Source organism: Mirounga leonina, unplaced genomic scaffold (genome assembly GCF_011800145.1).
Source record: "Mirounga leonina isolate KUSES-001 unplaced genomic scaffold, KU_Mleo_1.0 Mir_174, whole genome shotgun sequence".
In the NCBI taxonomy this organism is placed as follows: domain Eukaryota; kingdom Metazoa; phylum Chordata; class Mammalia; order Carnivora; family Phocidae; genus Mirounga; species Mirounga leonina.
The window spans coordinates 14784229-14797916 of NW_023270451.1; positions in this window are offsets into that span (position 1 = coordinate 14784229).

Consider the following 13688-nt stretch of genomic DNA (forward strand, 5'->3'; position numbering starts at 1 on the left):
CAGTAACAATTCAGTTGGTAGCCTAGAGAGAAATCAATTTCAAGAGTTTGCTAATAAACCATTAGACCACATACTCTCGGTTGCACTGATGGTCCATATGGTGATGGATTTATTCTATGTTGGCAGCAGAAAAATTTTATGGAAAAGAAGTTAGATTGACGTTTTATTTTTACACATTGCTAAGTTTATTTATGAGCAAATTATATGTGAAATATGGTGTGTGCCTGTTGATGTAGGAGGCTTAGGTTTTTAATCAAAGAAATTATTTAAGGTGTATTTCCATTCGTCCAGTAACTGCTATCCATCGGGGTGAGTGAAGGAGGACAGGTCTGGTGGTTGCAGGAACAAAAACTCCTTAAAATTTGCTCTTCCATATCCAACGAAGCTTCTGGACAAACCTGGATTCCTAGCATCAGTCTGGAGCCAACTTGGCTTTGAACAAAGTAGGGGGAAGGCATCAAGAGATCAGCCTTTTGGTCTTGACCACAGAATGTAGTACAGTTCTGCCACCTAGTGGTCGGGTTCTCACACGTGACTTGGCAGCACTCACGCTTGTGTGGGCTCCATCTACATCTGCACAGGAAACAGTGATGATGCTGGAAAGGGCCTGCAAAAGCTTGGCAAGTCACTCTCTGTCATGTGAACAACAAAACCATCCAGGTTTTGAGAGAAACACACATGCTCCTACATTTAAAGTACAGAACAAGCTCTTCATAATGTGATTGCTTCCTGCCCACTGTCCAACTTGTCCCGCTCCATGAAGAGTAACTTGCTGTTACCCAAATGCGCTGTATTCTCTCATGCACATCTTCTCTGCGTGCCTAATGCCCTCACTCTTCTGGGTCACACTGAACATTCCTTTATCTTTTAACTTGACAATTACGTCCCCACAAAGCCTGCACTTGCTCCCAGGCAGTTGGCCTCATGTCATTTTTGTCAATGATCCCATTCTGTCTTTTGCATGTCTGCCTTACCTTCTAGAAGGTAAGTTCTTTAAAGACAAGGATTTTACCTTTATATCTGAATTCCATCAGGGCTTACTGTGCCTCTGGCCAAAAATACGTGATATAGATGTTGTCTGTGAGTCTTTGGAAGGGGTGTTTAATTCCTAATTTAGCACAAGTATTGTTAAATAAAAATGAAGTCAACATTGTTTGCAATACTATTTTCCAGGCATGGTCTCCTAATGCTTCATAAACCACATTTCTCTGTGTTTCCAAATGATTTAAGGACATTCATGTCAAATATATGGCAAATTTGAATCCTTAGCCTTATGAGGAATGCTATCTTTAACAGTGCTGGAAATCTTCAAGGTTGATCATGAAAGCAAATGTGAAGAAATTATAAACATCATTTCAAGTTGAAGGAGTGAAATGAAAAATAAAACTAGAAGGTATAGATACACTCTATTTGGAAAATCAAATTCCCTGGATTAGTCTTCAATTTGTGCAAAACATTTAATCTCAAATGCACAATGTAATTTTCATGATGGTTAGAACATTATGTAAAAACACCACTTTTTACTTAATTTAGCTCATCCTGGCCTATCTTCAAGCCACACCTGCTTGCTGTATTGATCAACACCATTTACTCCATATTACATAACTAAAATAGTTATGGAAGAATCAGCTTAGATTTTTCTTTCATGATCTGCTGAGCTTACAGCTAAATCCTGATTTATAATTTTGTTGTCCAAAGATGTACCCAAAAAAATAAAGTCTGAGGCTGGAGGCTGCCATATGGAGTTTGCAAAACTATTTCAGAGTTTGCACCAAAATCACTTTTGCATGTCGAATGAACACACAATACAGACAAGTATGAACAGCACAGGCTTAAAGGGCCCTGAAAAATTATTAAGTGTGGCACTTTTTAGCAGGTAACAATACAATCCATCATGAAGATGTTCTTATGTCAGAGTTCACCTGCCTCATTTCTCATGTCTTGGATGACTGGCAGATAACTTTGATAAATCTAGAATAAACAAAATGCCTTAAGTGCTAAGTTTAGTAAGTTTCAAAAGACATAATGAACAGATCTTACTAAGTACCATGTATGTCACAATATTTATGTGGAATCTTAGCATACTAGCTTCCATGTGCTTTTAAGGACCTAATGCTCAATTCCATCCATCTTTTAGAAGGGAATTTATTTTAAATACAAATACAAAGTTATCTTAAGTTAATTGAAATCAAATAAACCACTATTTCCCTAAATAAAAACTAGTTCTATTTATTGTTCTTTGCCTTTAATCAAAGAGATTTTTTTTTTAATTGCTGCATTCATTCTGAATTTTCAACCTAAGAAAAGCTCAAGGGGCATCATACAAACCCAACAGGCCTTTAGCTCTATAGGAAGAATAGTTTCCAAACCTTAGTATTAATAGGTCCTGGGAGCTTTTAAAATACAGATGCTTTGGTCCCAGCCTAGACCTACAGAAATACCAACTCTGAGGGTAAGGCCTGGGGGAATCCATTTTTAAAGTTGTCCAGGTGATTCCTACCCATGTCCTTCGAGACCAGGGAATAAACTGGCATTTGTGAAGAATTGGTTCTCAAGGCGTGGTCCTCCAAACAGCAGTACCCACAACACCCAGGAGCTTATTAGAAATATAAATTATCACACCTCACCGAGACCTACTAAAAATCAGGAATTCTGAGGGTGGAGCCCAGAAATCAGTATTTTAACAAGCCCTCCAAGTAATGCCAAATCATGCTAAAGGTAATGTTTGAGGTACTGGTTTTGAAAACTCATTTGAAAATTGAAGGTTCATTTAATTCACTGAAGCTTAACAAATGCACACTATTTTGAAAAAAATATAAACAAAGTCCCTAACCTTATGAAGGGCAAAATATAACCAATTCTATTAGTTCTTTATAATCTTTATAATTTTTTTTAAAAGTTATTTACTTGTTACTATCTCCATTTATAACCATTATGTATTTTTCTAGGTTGCCATTATAGATTCCATATGCAATGGGTGAAGCTTTAACACATTTTTATTCAAAGAACTCTATTTCCTGAATAAACTGTTCTCACAAATACCCCTTCTGTGGATTTTCAAAGTTTCTTCTTTTTGTAAGGATCACAGAATTTGGAGGGGCTTGTAGGGCTCATCATTTTGCCTCATTTTACAGACTGATCAAGTAAAGAGCATAATTACCCTTTGAAAATTGAGCACAAAGTCTTGCACATGATAACAGAGCCCTAGGTAGTTACAAAGCTTTCCCTAATTCTATCTTGTTTCTCCTATCATTGTGATAGGGATTAATGTTTTAACATAAATGTAGAAAATGAAGTTAAAGGACTCTCTGATGGTGTTAGTTCACAATCCTCTTGGGAGATTCCTGAATGTAAGGTGAAACTGGCCCCTGGTATGTAGAGGGCAGGGAGAGATGGAAGGAGGTGGCAGGCAACTCCAGGAGGGTAGGTGGAACTTTTAATAAACAAGGGAACTTATGTAGGAGACCTTGCTGCAGCAAGATGGATGGATCCCCGTATCCACCTGCTGCATCTTTAAAGTTTATATAGAGAGAGGTCTTGACTGGGTTCAGTCATGTATACAGGACAGGTGTTCTTGACACATCACCATCTCAAGGCTTTGTCCTTGGAGTAGACTCTGGGAGTAGGAAAACAAGTAGAACCTACATTCCAAGAATGGGGAAGGGGTCAGAAGCCTCTGATCACTCTATTCCAGGTGACTGGTCAACTGGCAGTACCATCTTTTTGATAACCTTCGCAACCCTCACCTGGTAAATACCTGAGCCCAGATCACAAAACCAGGTAATATAAATTTAAACTCCATGTTCTTTACAGTAGATCCCACTGCCAAGTCTATTGAATGCACAGCGTAGTCGTGTAAAGGAACCAAAAAAGAGAACCTCATCTCTGGGCTGAGAGAAAGGACATCATCAATTTTCTATTCAGATTCCCTTTGAACAGAGACAGCTTAAGAAATAGCGCTTGGAATTCCCAGCCACAAGCATAGCGTAAGAAAACCAATTCATCTCTACTGAGAATACGGATTTATGGAGGTTCACAAATGAAGTAAACTCAGAAAGCATTCACTATGGTACCTGCGCAATATTGAAGGTTGTTTTCCTCAATATTCAAGCCTCAAAAGCTTGAATCCACTATTCTTCAGGCTCTAAGACAAATTAGTGCTATCACAATCTCAAGAGTTCCTACTTTCAAATATCCTATCAAAATTTAAACTGAGTCATTTACTTTTCGAGACATCAGATTTTAGCCTGGATGGCTCAGTCGTTAACCATCTGCCTTCGGCTCAGGTCATGATCCCAGGGTCCTGGGATTGAGCCCCACGCTGGGCTCCCTGCAGGCTGGAAGCTTGCTTCTCCCTCTCCCACTCCCCCTGCTTGTGTTCCCTCTCTCGCTGTCTCTCAAATAAATAAAATATTAAAAAAAAAAACAAAAACTCCCCACAATTGGTCAAACAACGACACTTAAGTTTACCAAGTTCAGTAAAATGAAGCCCCGCCCCCCACCACCATCCATGAGCCTTCATGTTGGTCACTGGAACCAATGACCGTTGCTCAGGTTTGAGGTACTTAGAAAAGGGTCAATCTGCATTCTCCCAGTCAGGTCCAGATTATGCCATGGGACCTTTCCAAAGGCCCCTGAATTATGGTTCTCAGTCTCCTCAGGGACCCAGAAAGCTATCACTTTCAAGACTGTCACACAAGGTTGTGCTTCTATGATTCCAAGAACGCATTCTCAAAATTTCAGAAGGGGTGTCCCCTTCCTCTTCAGGTATTCCATCCTCACAGATTACAATTGTTTTTAACTACTACTTTTCTTTCAAAATCCCAAAGGACAAAGGCATCTCTCCTCCCTCCTGCCCTCAATTTCATTCTCTGAACATCTAATCAATTTGCTTAATGGACCAATACTTTACACCTTCTCAACTGCAGAACTTGTGCATTAGGGATCCGCCTGATTATGTCCTCACATTCTGTGGAAAACTTTTCTGTCTCTCAAATTCCAAAAGGCCATTTACTTCCTTTGAAGCCAGGAGATCCCACACAAAAATCTATTCCTGGCCACTCGGATGAGTTCATGGCAGATATACCTATTAATGATAATAATCAATTAAACAGGAAGAGCCAAATACAGTGTTTTACTATGTCACTGTGCATATTTATTACTGAATCACTCAAACTGTGTAGCCGAGAAGAATTTCAAAAGCATGTAAGAACATTCTTTGATTTTTTTTTCCTAATTAACCTTAAAGATCACATCAACTTCTTCCCATAGAGAAGCTCAGGGAAAGAACAAAGTGGATTTATGGGAGTCCTATTCCTTTTCAAATAGCAACAGCTCCTCCACAAGTGAGGTACAAAGGATACATATATGGGTCCACCACACATAGCCCGTGTAGACTCTACCCCTCACTCACGGACCCTTCACACCACAAGCGCTCTCAAGGTGGAGGTTGAGGACACAGGTTTATCCTGGTCTGAATCAACTAGGAAAGCTGAGGATACATTGGGGAGACTGGAGCCAGACTCCATAGCTGATTGGAGGGGGGAGAAAGAAGTTAAGGGAAACAGGAGAGCTGGGGAACAACTGAAGTGCTGTAACCCGCCTCTGTGTCCATATTTCACTGAGAATTGGCTTTTTAGATACAGGAATGCAGTCTTACAAAAATTATAGTGAGCTTAATTTAAGACACAGAGTGTAATGCCTCTGAGACATGCGAGCTCCCTGAGGACCATTCACCCCAAGAGTCGCCCAGGAGAAAGCGATTTAGGTTGGCCATGCAGGAGAGAGGTCTGAGCATTAAACATTCAGCTTTCTTATCAAAATTTTCAGCTTCAATCAAAAACTTTAAATTGCTTTTTTAATTAATCACTTCATTGCTAAAGCCTTATCTTTCCCTGCATCCTACTAATCCCCAGAATTTAAGTTTCTGTGTCCTCTTTTCTAGAGGAGAACTACCTCTGAGTACAGCTTCTATTTGTATGTGTTCGGAGGCGGGGAGGGAGCTTGCTTTCAGAAAACTAAGGCAGAGATTTCTAAGCTTTAACTAAACTCCAGGGGCTCTCAGTTTGTTTTTTTTTTAGTTTTAGGTAAATGGAAGGCAGAAACACTCTGTAGTTTACGACTGATCAAAATTCCAGAGGTCCAGAGACCAGATTTTACAGAGCAAATAGGCAAAAAGCTCAAGTGATCCAAGTGATGTAAGTCAGTCCATTTGAGCCCAAGAACAGTTTAATCTTAGTAAATTGCCACTTCCCTCATTGTCTTCTGTGAATGAAATCCTGTATCTAGTCTCTTCAAGCCAGAAACCTTTCCTCTGGCAATGCCCTACCTGCAATGATTTGGCTCTTTCTCTGCCAGAACAAATTCAGCCCTCTTCCTACAAACCCACTCAGCAGGCTCTCGTGTGGGTCTCACTGATGTCAACAGCCATCACGTCTCCCTGCCTAGTGCTGACACTCAGACAAGCCTGGTTTTGAAGCCTGCACTCCAAGCCTCCACCCTGCTTACTACCTGGGAAAACTTGAACCAGTTAAGCACTCTCTGGGAGAGTAGGTTTCCTTAGATGTAAAATGGTTGTCATAATACCCAATTCAAGGGACTGTGAGGAATAATTGGTAGTATATGTATTAAGGTAGTTGGCATAGGGATGCCTGGGTGGCTCAGTTGGTTAGGCGGCTGCCTACGGCTTGGGTCATGATCCCAAGGTCCTGGGATCAAGTCCCACATTGGGCTTCTTGCTCAGCAGGGAGCCTGCCTCTCCCTCTGCCTGCAGCTCCCCCTGCTTGTGCTCACTCTCTGACAAATAAATAAGATCTTAAAAAAAAAAAAAAAAAAAAAGGTACCTGGCATAATGGATGGCACATATGAACTCTGAAGCATTTTTTTCTTTTTTTCCCTCTTTCTTGTGCTTCCCTTCCTTCCTTCTGCCCCTTCTGCATTATCTCCCCTTTCCTGGGCTGTGCCTTTATCACCCACCTCCCAGCTTCCTCTCCTTATCCCTTCTTTCTTCCTCTTCTAATTCTTCCTTCACATTTGTGATAGGTGTTTTACATAGTAAAATGTCTGATCATAACACTCCTGGTTTACATTTTTCAAATTCTCCCCAGTGAAATAAAGCTATGGATGCAACTCCATCAGTCTTGGCTCTCAAGGCCACTCTTCTGGAGCACTGCTGACGCGGTCACAACAAGGTTGGCAAGACCACCGTGGAGAGTGCAGCGACTGTACTGTCATTGTGGAGGCAGGTACTCAAGATACTCCCTCCTAACCCTCATAGCCATCATGGAAAGAAGAGGATTACTGTGATTTATAAATAAGGAACCCAACAGGCACAGAAGGTAAGTAAGTTGTCCCAAATGACATAGGCAGTAGGTGGCAGAGACCAGTTCACCATGTCCCCAAAGTCTGTTTATTCCTCTGACTACCTCCTTGCCCTCTTGCCAACCTATTTGTTCCAATTCTGTACCTTCAATCATGCCCACTCCTTGCACCTGGAATGCCCTTCACTCCCTGTTCTACATGGTAAACTCCAGGTCCTGTTTCTAAGACAGATCAAACGTCATCTCTTTTCTGAAGCATGTCTGGTATCCAAAGGCAGAGACAACAGCCTTGGTCTTTCCTGAGCCCAGAGCGCATTCTATATAACTCTCTATAAATAACTATTAAAGCGCCAGTAAACTGTGAAATCCTCAAGGGCAGAAACTATTTTATTCATCACTGAATCACAGGCCCTACTAGATATTAGGATTTCGATAAATCTTTCAAATTCTTTTTACACATTGTCTCATTCCCATTTCATTGAGCCCTCCATAACTACCTTATTTCTAAATGTTAGCATGCCCCAGAGCTCAGTCCTTGAACTTCCTGTTCATTTGTATACTTGTCTTAGATTATTTCAACCAGTTCCTTAACTCTAAATACTGTCTAAATGCTGAGGATGCCTACATTTCCTTCAGTTTGAAATTCATATAGACTCAGATTCAACTATGAATTTAACAGCTGTACTTAAATTAGTAATGTATCTCATAATTACAATTTAGAGAACTCAGCCCTCTCTCTCCCCCACAGCCTGTTCCCCCGATAGTCTTACTATCTATGCCAACATCAACTTCATCCTTCCAATTGTGGTACTGGGGTCCTCCGTGAAACCTCACCTTCTCCAGCAACCTATGTCCACTCCACCAGCAAATCTTATCGGTTGACACCATGAACTAGATCAATAATCTCTTTCTTCCACCCCAAATGCTACTACCTTAGTCCAATATTCACTATTATTGGAGCTGTATTCTTACTATCACCTCTTGCTCTTTTCCACACCAGTTCTCTTGAAGTCTATTCTCCATGCATCAGCAGAATTGATCCTTTCAAAACAGAAAGCCAATAACCTTTTTGTTTAAAATCCTCTAATGGCTTTCTGTCCCACTTGGAATCTAATTCAAAGTTTTTACAGTGGCCTACCTGACCTAACATGATCCATACCCCACCCCTATCTCTCCGATTTCATTTCTTACTCTTCTCCCCGTATCTCCATTTGAGCTTCCTTAATGTTCTTTACACACACAAAATTCCCCCATCTTATTGTCTATGTGCTTTCTGCTCCTTTCAGAACTTCCCCCTTCCCAAACACTCATGAACTCATGCTCTCTATTCCTTCAGGTCAGTGCTCCTATGCTGTTCTGTGATCACACACACCCAACTGTTACTATCTGTTGCTTCACAGGCTTTATTATTTTTTTAATAGCACCCATTACCATCTGGCGTAACATACATCTACCTGATTATATGCCCATTATCCATTTCCCTATTGAATGTATGATCCAGGAGAGCTGGAACCTTGTTTGGTTCGCTATTTGATACCATTGTATAAAACAGTACTAGACTCACTAATGTGAGTAAAGCTTATTTGTCAAATGAATGGAAGAATAACCTAATCAATGACAAAAGGAAAGCTATCAACATGGCCTGGACTAAAACTCCATCTCCTCAATTTTTTACCCATTTTTCCATCAGTTCACTATTTTTCTCTCTCAAAATACAGTGAAATATCACAGGAAACCTGCTTCCTGTGACTTGGCATTCAGCACACTGAATCAAACCCCATGATGCTCTCAAGTTCATGGACCACTGAACAAATGGATTAAGTCCTATTTGCTTAGCCAAAAATTTAACTTTGAACATTGGCTATTTCCTATGCAGGGTCTATTAATGGCAGAGGGCCTGGAGGAGAAGCCAAATTCAGTCCAGACTTTCTGAAATTCTCCCCAGGTGAAATGGTAATGACTAGGAGCAAGTAGGGGAGTGGGAGAGCTTGCAGAAGGAATGTGTAGAGAACCTAACAGTGAGCTGCCCTGAAATGGGCACTTACCAAGCCTTCTTTAGATTCACTTTAGTGAAAAGAACCAAAAGATTCTCTAACCCAAAACCCCTGGGGCACACTTTCAACAGATTAGCAAGCAATGTAAGTGTTCTTGAGTCGAGGCCAGTGAAACCTTTGATATCTTTTAAACTGAAATGAATTAATCTCCCATTAGCTTCTAAGATTACAGTATTATGCACATTGGGCCCCATTTCATAAATATCCCAAAGAAGTAGAAATGTTGGCTCAGACTCTACTATGCCAATATAACATTACAGATCCCTAGACAGTCTTTTATCCAGGTTATTATCTCAGTGATTTCTTTGAAGTATAGTTCCATTCACACACAAACAGGGTTGGACTAAAAACTAATCACCCATATAGTAACTTTTTTAATAAGTTAATGTAAATGAAAGATTTCTCATTAAAACCCCATCCTCAAGGGAAACATTGCCTTAAAATTAAGCCTGCTCTAGAACATTTTAATAACTGGAAGTGTTTAGGCACTGAAAAATTCTTGGAACAAAAGTATGCACTTAGGTAGAGGTGCCAGAAAATCTGGGACCTTACTGTTGAGGTCAAATGGTTCCATTATTTTCTGCAGGTTCATGCGCTCAATGAATCAAGGCATTAGAAGAGCAGACCACAGATGTCCCCTGAAAAAACAAAACCTGGCTCAATCCAATAAATACATATAGAATGCTCCTTTTGTATTTTTTCTTGTTCTCGGCTCGCGAGGAGAGTACAAACAGGTCTAAGACACAATTCCTGCCTTCGGGGCCCCTATAAATGGATAGTCTGAAAGCTAGGACCATGATTACAAGAAGCAGGAGACGGTATGTGGGATGAGCAGATGAGTGCCAAATGCTTCGGGAATTTAGACATTGGGAAGATCCCAGCTAACTGAGAAACTCAAGGGAATGCACAAAGAGAGATCATAATTGAGTTGGATGGTGAAGGTTGGACTGCATTTGAGGGACGTTTTAAACAAAGAAATCCTCAGTGATAATGCAAGTCACCAAACCCTGGATATGTTTAGGTAATAAAAGATAAACGATGTGAAAGGTGGCTTTCAGGAGCACACTCCAAGATCCCTACTTCCTGATGCACCATCATATGGAAGATGGACCTCAACACTAGCTTCTAATGAAGAGAGTAAGGCAGAAGTGATGGGATGTCATTTCCACAGGTCACAGTGACTTTAACTTCCACCTTGCTGCATTTTCCCAATGCCTTCTTGGCTTGCAAACTCTAATGCAACAAGATCCCATATTGGAGAGGCCTAGGTGCCAAGGAACTGGGGGCGGCCTCCAGCCAACACATAATGAGAAACTAAGCCCCTCAGTCCAATAACCCACGAGGAACTGAATCCTGCCAACAAGGACATGAATGAGCTTGGAAGCACACGCTTCGCCAGTTGAACTTTGAGATGCTTACAGGCCCAGCAGACACCTTGCCTGCAGCCTGGCAGAGACCCTGAAGGGGAAGATTTAATTAAGCTGTGTACAGATTTCTGAGCTAAGATGCTATGATGTAACTGTTGTTTTAAGCCATAAAGTTTTGGAGTCATTTGTTATGGAGGGATAAAGAATGTTTGCAGTCCAGATTAACTGTGGCTTGCTGCATGGAATAATCATTTACATGGTGCTTCACTCTTTTCAAAGTACTTTGCCAGGCATTGTCATTTGATTTTTAACAATCCTTTGAGGTGGAAAAAGCAGGTGCAATACTCCTTTTATAGATCAGGAGAAATTGCTGTGGTTTTATGGTTTATATTCAGAGTCACACTACTAGCTAGTGTTTTGTCTTTTCAGTGCTCTTTTCATTACAACCCTCAGAGGAATAGAAGAAGGAAATGTGAACGATTTAACATACACTAATATTATAGTCTTTAATGGGGACGAACATAGATGGCAAGTACCCGGTCACTAGGGAATTGGTTTTGCCATTTATCTCTGCCTTCCTAATTCATAAAACCTGAATACTTCATAAATAAGTCTTCCACTGGATTTTATAGTTCTGTTTTGGTGTCTTTGTCCTGCTAAGTATGTCACCAAAATGTCAAAGTGTATTGACATTTCAGTTGGTTTTGAATGGCCATTGATTTTTCGAGAAATTGAAAGCGTCTGATATGCAAACAGGCAGGTTTTTCCATATGGCACGTAACATAGGTATAGAATGTAATACATTTTATTGAATTGTTCTGAACACCCATCGCGCACCTATTAAATACTCAGTCAATTGATACTATTCCCTATCATTAACATGTTTATGTTACCATAATGAAATTATAAATATATACCTTCTCTCACAAATGAGGGCATGCAGAACAAAAATTAATCTTGACAAATGAGTTAAGATGAACTCTAACAGAGCAATACTTTCGTAACACTAAACAATGATGCATTTAGTAATATTTACAACCCTCAAACCCCTCAGACTTCCATCATTTTTAAACACGGAATGATTGTATATTCTTTCTTCTTAGCCATCCACGTTTTCATTCTAACTGGCACCTTTCATTTCTAACTTCCTAAAAGGAAACTCCCGAAATACTCAACGATTCTAATGATGATGTTTACAATAGGACTACCCAGGCTCTACTAGACAAGAGTTAAATATGAAGGCTGTTATGGGAGCCAGCCTGTGTGAGTTTGACGCCTGGCCCTGAGTAGCAGGGAATGTTAGCTTCCTTACAAACATCTGTGCTTCTGATAATAAGAACTGAAATCTTATGAAGTTGTTATGAAGATTAAGTGAGTTAATACTTTGAATGTGAATTTGAATCCCTGGTGGTGGGTGCCAGATATTACTGTTTAATGAAAAAATTTCCAGGGACACCTGGGTGGCTCAGATGGTTAAGCGTCTGCCTTCAGCTCAGGTCATGATCCCAGGGTCCTGGAATCGAGCCCCGCATCGGGCTCCCTGCTCCTTGGGAGCTTGCTTCTCCCTCTCCCACTCCCCCTGCTTGTGTTCCCTCTCTCGCTGTGTCTCTCTCTGTCAAATAAATAAAATCTTTAAAAAAAAAATTTCTGAGTTGATTCTGAGCTCTAAATCTGTGGCTCTCAACCTGGCTGCAAATTAGAATCACCTGGTAGCTCTTCAAAATTACCAATGCTTGCTCCTGTATTCATTTCCTATCACCGCAATAACAAATCACCATGAATTTAGGAACTAAAAAAAACACAAATATATTAACTTACTGTTCTGGAGGTGAGAAGTCCAAAATGATTCTCACTGGACAAACTTCAAGACGTTTGCAGGGCTGGGTTTCTTCTACAGGCTCTGGGGGAGAATCTGTTTACTTGGTGGGTTTTGGGGTTTTTTCTTTTTTTTTTTTTTCTGGCTTCCAGAGGCTGCTTGGATTCCTTGGCCGGTGGCCTCCTGCTTCCGACGTCAAAGCCCGTGGGTGCCCGCTGGAGTCTTTCTCACACTGCTTCACTCCGACACGGAATCATCTGCTTCCTTCCCTCTAGGAAGGGGTTTAAAAACCCCCATAGGTACATTGGGACCACCTGGATATTCCAGAATAACCTAAGGTCAGCTGGTTAACAAAATTAATTCCATCTGTTACTTTAATTCCCATTTGTCGTGTAACGAATTTTGGGAATTAGGAAGTAAACGTATTTGGGGGGCCATTATTCTGTTTACTGTAGACTCCCATCCTCCAAAGACTCAGATTTGATTGCTCTTGGTATGGATATTCTTCACACACTAAATGATTCTAATGTCCAGCTTCTTTTGAGGACTACTAATTTGAATATAATCAGGGTTCCATGAAACATCGCACCCATGAAATGTTCAATAACGGTCAAATTAGATTTGGAAAGCATTTAATTAAATAAATGAGGTGTTAAAGACAGTAAGAAATTCCATGAGAGTAAAATCTGTTCAACCTTATTTATGAGTCCCACAAGCTTTTTGGAGTAACACCTATTAAAAACCCAAGGAAATATTTTTTTCTTTTTTAAAAAGATTTTTTATGTATTCATTTGAGAGAGAGTAGGAGTGGGGAGTGGGGGGCAGAGGGAGAGGGGAGGCAGACTCTCCGCTGAGCAGGGAGCCTAACTCGCCTCCATCCCGGGACCCTGGGGTCATGACCTGAGCCGAAGGCAGATGCTTAACCAACTGAGCCACCCAGGCACCCCCCCAAAGGAATTACTTTTCTATGTAAGGCCTTTGGGATCGGATGTTCTAGGGAGGAAAATGAGTGTAATGGCACTAATTTTGTTTTGTTTTCTTTACTCATATGCTTTACAAAAATTTTTTGTTGTTGTTTTACTATTAAACTGTTGCATTCAGCACATGTCAAGAGCTTAAAACTCAAATTCAG